The sequence below is a fragment of the Puma concolor genome, chromosome F2 (genome assembly GCF_028749965.1).
Source record: "Puma concolor isolate L17-30 chromosome F2, mPumCon1.1.hap2, whole genome shotgun sequence".
Classification (NCBI taxonomy): domain Eukaryota; kingdom Metazoa; phylum Chordata; class Mammalia; order Carnivora; family Felidae; genus Puma; species Puma concolor.
The window spans coordinates 39,162,589-39,168,456 of record NC_141684.1 but is presented as its reverse complement, the minus strand read 5'-3'; the positions used below and the strand labels follow the sequence as shown (position 1 = coordinate 39,168,456).

The window sequence follows — 5,868 nt, the reverse complement described above, 5'->3', positions numbered from 1 at the left end:
TTGAGCTGAGGCTATGTGATTACAGGTATTCAGTTCTACTTTTACACAAAAGACCTGTAAACAAATAGAGATCAGGGATTGCTAAAACATTTTCCAGGGGTGTCAGAGGGCCACAATATTGAACATTCCGTTCACTTTCTTACATCCTATACATCTATAGGACCTAAGCTCTGCAGAATATTGAATCACCAGGTCAACGTTTGATCTCATCAGTCTGATAGTTTACTACTGTCCAACTCCTGTAGATAGAGAAGCCTGCAGGATGCATACAAGCAGAGTATTAGATTACATCAAATACCCCATCCTCAACCACAGTGGACGCCAGAGAGATTATATGTTTGGCTCTAATGAATGCTCAGGGATGGACAAGGCCCTTGGAGGCTGAAGAGCTGCTTACTGGGAGTTTAAGGCCCACACGTCCTGCAGCCTGTCTACACATACAATGTGGCTGCCTGCCACTTACTGACTTTGTGGACCTTAGGAAAGTTACTTAAGCTCTCCATGCTCCAATTTCCTCATTTGTTCAAAGGGGACAGTGACAATACCTATCTATCTCTCAGAGTTGTTGAGAGGATTAAATTAGCTGATGAGTTGCATAGAACGGTGCCTGACGCTAGGTAAGCATCACAATAGATGTGAGCTATAGTTATGACCATAACAAGAAGGGTGAACAGACTTTATCTCTGTTTGAGTTAACCCTGCTGTGGTGACCACGATAAACAACAGAGCAACATATCTTGTGTAAATTGTGTATATTTCATCAGGACATTGGCTGTTTGACCCCTGGTTTGCTGGCTTTAGAAAGGATCTAGAAATGAAGTGGTTTCACCGGTCTGATCAGGCCAGAGTGAGCTGTGGGAACAGGCTTTCAGAATGTGGCCCTGTGGTTTCAGGGCAAGGGAGCCACAGGCGAGTTCTTTTGCTTCTCAGATCAAGCAGTAGAGCATTCTGAACTCCAGCCAGTCCCAAGGGCTTCGTGATCTCAGCTCAGTCCTCGCTGCCAGCTTGAGTCCTCTGCAAACTGGAGCTGGTGTTGCAGATGCCACACAAGCTGCTTAGTGGAGCCAGTGAGCCTGGATTCTGGGTGGCAAAGATTCCCTCTGGGGAGACTTGTGCAAAAGTATTTCTTCCCACAGAGTGTTTGAAGGCAGGTTGGCCCAGGAAGAGATGTAGTTAGAGAGAGCAAAGGAGGATGGTTGGGAGGAATTCAAAGCCCCTCTCACACCGAAATGAGCTCGGATGAAGACAGCTCAGTGGGAAGACGGGAGGAGACACACAGGTTTGGGAATTAGCACTGACAGGACTTGTGATGGATTCGATGGGGTAGGGGAGAGAGTGAGAATGGCTCTACGGCTTTTTCTTGGAGCATCTGGATGGCTGCACACCCCCTTTCCAGTCTGAGTAAGCTAGGGTGTCCGTGACAGCCCCATTGGACCCTCCACCATCACCCCGCTCATCAAACTCCCCTTCCCTCAGGACTGTCCCACTGTGCTTTAGAGGAACCAGGGTGACGGACACTTTGGGGTACCTTTCCTAGATGAAGTCTACTTCCATCCAGCAAAATGTCTAGCTGACTCCCCAAGGGAAGGTGCTGGAATGACGTCCATCCCTTCCCAGATGTAGGGTAGATGCCTACAGGAGAGGGGGCATCAGCTCCTTCTGCCTCCCACAGAGCGTCCTACAGTGCAGTTTTAGAAACTAGGGTAAAGAAGACAAAGAGTGTGTCGCTTCTGCCTGAACAGCTATCACAGAATTGTGACTTAGCCCAGGCTATGCAAGAGAGGCTGCTCCCTTCACTTAGCCACATCTCTTCCCTGTGTCTGCTCCCTCAGCCAGCACAACATCAGCAAACCAAAAAGGATAGTCTGAAGGTCTAATCTGCAGAAAATCCTTTCAGATCTGGAAGGAGTTAGTTATGTTTCTAGAAAGCTTCTACATAATCATCTTTCTCTTTCTCCCCCCACCCATACACACACGCACACACACACACACACATTTTATTTACAGTCCAGGAAAGACCCATACATTCTGAATATATACTCCACCCTCCCCACAAATTACTGTAAAATTCTAAAAAACCTACACATGCTTGTAAATAGATCACCCTTAAATGGAGCAAGGATCTCTGAATATCCCATGAGTCATGCAGCTAAAATGTCCCCCAGGAGCCCGAGTCGGCAGCACACATTTTCCCATAAAAAATTGAGTTCAGAGCTTTCCATGGCACCCAGCTCTATGCCAGGAAGAGCCCATCTGTGCGTAGTGGGGAAGCCATCAGTCAGGAAACCTGTGAGACCAGATGCTACGCCCTTCACCTGGTGGAAAGTCTCCCCCAGGAAGTCACTTAGGACAGCGAGGAAAGTCACGCTTCCAGAGCAGAAAGAGCAAATAGTCAAGGAATGCAGGCTCGGGTTCTAGTATAGGCTTTGTCCTGTGTTCCCCCAGGAAATATGCCTCCCTTCACCGGGCCTTTGTCACCTTATCTCTGAAGGGATGGGGCTAGACCAGATGAAATTCAACAGTGTCTGAGCTGCATATGTGCTGTACAAATGAAAAATATTTTTTAAAGCCCAGATTCAGCTCCATTCCTCAAAGAGCATGCAGTCTTGTGCATGGATAACTATGGCACTTCATAGTTAGGGCCTGGGGCCCCCACGAAGGCTGAGAGCCACCCTCTCACATTTAAGAGGCTGAGATGCTGTGTCTCCCTGACTGGAGCAGCCTCAGGTTGGGGTGAGTGGAAGTCATAACACCACAGAAATGTCACAGGCAAGGGAGGGACCTGTGGGCTCTTCTCCTTTCACTATTGGCCATGGCTAAACTGTGGAGCTTCTAAATTCACACACGCCACCAGATACTGGGAACATCCTGATGGGCATAGAAGAGGAGTACAAAAACACTCAGATGTGGCCCTGGCCTGAGCTGTCCCCCGCTGCTCTTCTCTCTGTGTCTCAGTCAAGCCAAGCAGACCTCAGCAGGGGAGCGAGAAGCTGAGAGAAATCTCCTTAATGAGTTGGTGAGTGTCAGTCTGTCTGCTGAAGGGGTACTGGGGGTTCCCGAAGGAATCTCTAGCCCTCCTGGGGCCTGGTTAGTGGGATAAGCACTGTTTTCTATGGGGCCCCGGGCAGCCTCAGGCTGAAGGGTGGTCTGGGTGGTTCCTACCTGCAGGTGCTAGGTCTCACACAAGGCCCTTTTTCCTCCTACTCACCTGCTTTCCATCAGCTGCCTGCATCTTCCACATCTGTGCATTCAGCAATCATGGCTATCTACTAATTCCCACTTGGAGGAAACAGATGGGGCTTTATAGCCACTGCCTGCCAGCTCCTTTTGGTCCCACCTTAAAGCCTCTGCACCCCTCCTCCCGTCCCTCACTCTGGGCCTCATGAGGTCTGCCAGCCTCTTTTCCCAGAGGTGCAGCAAGAGCCCAAATCCCAAGCCGTATTCCTTTCTCCTCTCTGGTTTCCACTTCCTTAACTGACCTTTCTCCAAAGGCAGCTGGCCCGAGTCTCTTTTTCTCCTGTTCTTCCAAACTAAAATGTGTGACTATCACTCACTAACTCCATGACTGAGATTTTTCTAGCTCTTAGGCTGGTTAGCCACCAGTTGCTTGCACCCCCAAACCAGCTCACCCCTACTCTGAGCCCCGGGGGACTCACCTCCTGTGGACTACATCTCCCAGAATCCCCTGTAACTCGTTCCAATCGGGTTCAGTCAATGGGAGGCATCTGGAAGGGGGTGGGGGCTGGGAGGAAAGATAACTCAGGGTACTTCTCACCTATTCCATACCCTCTTTCTGCTTTGGGGGCGTCTGGGGCTTTTGTTGAGGCCCTCCATGACTCTGGCTTCCACTAGGCAGTGTCTCCTCCGTAGTTTCACTTTTCTCTGGACCAAAGTCACACCGTGACTTCTCCTCCTCCCTTTAGCCCTAGGGTGGTAATGACTTCCCACATTGCTGATCTCTGCGTGCTCCACCGTGTGTTCCCATAACCCTGCCCACGCTTCTGTAATAGTCTCAGAGCCCTCTGGGGGCGAATCCTGTTTCCTGTTGTGACCATACGGATGCAATAGTTCTCCACTTTTAATTTCAGAGTTTGACTCACTGCCCTTTTAAAATTATATAATTTTTCCACTAAGATCACAAGAATGGATGCTTTGGTGTCAACATTATGCCTACTAGAAGCTCTAGAGGAACTCAAGAGAAGCTAAATTCCTTGATAAAGCTGGGCATCATGGGAAGAAAAGACACTCTCTGAGAGACAAGATGAGAAGGTCTGCCAAGAAGTTTCTCCCGTGATTGGCGGGAGACCCTGACTCCCTGATGAAAAGAAGTGAGGGAGAGCCCAGCCTTGGAAGAAGAGAGTGAGGCACAGTGATCCCAGATCTGTTTATTTTTAAGGAAACAAGACAAAATAAAACAAAACCCCTGAAAGAATCTATGTGCCTGCCACCCAAAATGAACAAATGCTTACATTTTTAAATTTACTTCAGATCTTTTTAAAAAAGAAACAAAACATTACAGAGTTAAAATACCCTATGTCCTCACACCAGAGACCTGCTCCCTTTCCTTCCTTCCCAAAGTCACCACTGTGATGAATTCTACCTGTTCCCAGTCCTTCTGTTTACAACTTCACTGTACATCCATGTATTGATAAACAGTATATAACAATGTTCCATGCTTTGAAACTTGTATGAAACATGGTATCATTTTCTACATATATTCTGCACCTTGATTTTATTACTCAGCATTGTGTTGTCTGCATCAGGCTTCTTTGCTCCATAGAGATTGGATCCATGCTTTCTGGTTGCTGTGTAATATTCCATCATATGGACGCTCCATAACTTACCTGTTTTACCCAAATTCCCACTGGTGGGCATTTTGTGGTTTCAGGCTTTTTTGGTTTCTGGAAGCAGTGTTTCTAAAACAAATACACAAGTTTCCTTAAGAAGGGAAGTGTTTCCCAGAAATGGAATGTTCAGTTCAGTTGGATATGTGTATTTGCAGTTTTATTAGAGTTTGCCAAAATTCTTCTCCAAAATGATTTTACCTACCTGGTGAATTCCCATTCCCCTGCATTTTTATCAACACTTGGTATTGTCATAATTTTTCATTTTTACCAAGCTAAAAACACGAAATTGAATTGTACTGTTTAAATGGAATATTCCCATTTACTGGTGAGGCTCAGACATCTTTTCACAACTTTCACATGTATGTTTGATGCTCAGGGTTCTTCTGTAAATTGTTGGTTTAAAGTCTTTACTCATTTTTTTTGTTGTTGTTGGGCTTTTTGTCCTTTTTAGAAATTGACTTAAAGAATTCTTTATATATTTCTAATATTAATCCCTTATGACCTGACTTTTACCTTTTTTTCAGAAGTTTTAAAATTTGACATTTTCCTTTTTGATTTCTGATTCTCGTGTCTTATAAAATAAACCCTTCCCTACCTCCCTGTCACAAAAACATTCTCACAAGCGTTTAGGTCTTTAAGCCATCTGGAATTTATTTTTGGGTGTGGTGTGAGGTAGGAATCTAATGTAATTTTTTTCCACATAGGAATCCAGTTGTCTTAACATATTTATTGAATGGCTCATAATTTCCCCACTAATTTATAATGCTTCCTCTATCATACACCGGAGTCCAATTTATGTTGGATCTATTTCTGGGTTTTCTATTCTGTTTTATTGACAGATTTGTCCATTCCTGTTCCATACCCTCCCACTCACTTTGTTAAACACATTAGACAAAACCCATAGCCTTTTATCTCCAATCCCCATTTCCACATTTCCCTCCTTAATTTTGTCCTGCACTCATCTATGAGCCCTATCTTCCCAAGAGTCATCATCACCTAATTTATTTTGTGCCTACTGTGT

At 45.7% G+C, this 5,868-nt stretch overlaps 1 long non-coding RNA gene across 1 annotated transcript; it reads left to right on the top strand.

Annotated features, from left to right (window-relative positions):
- Positions 1–2,739: 2,739 nt before the first annotated feature.
- LOC147571966 (uncharacterized) lies at positions 2,740–4,668 on the top strand. Its single transcript, XR_015246757.1, has 2 exons — positions 2,740–3,016; positions 4,135–4,668. It is a non-coding gene; the product is annotated as an uncharacterized LOC147571966 (long non-coding RNA).
- Positions 4,669–5,868: the final 1,200 nt, after the last annotated feature.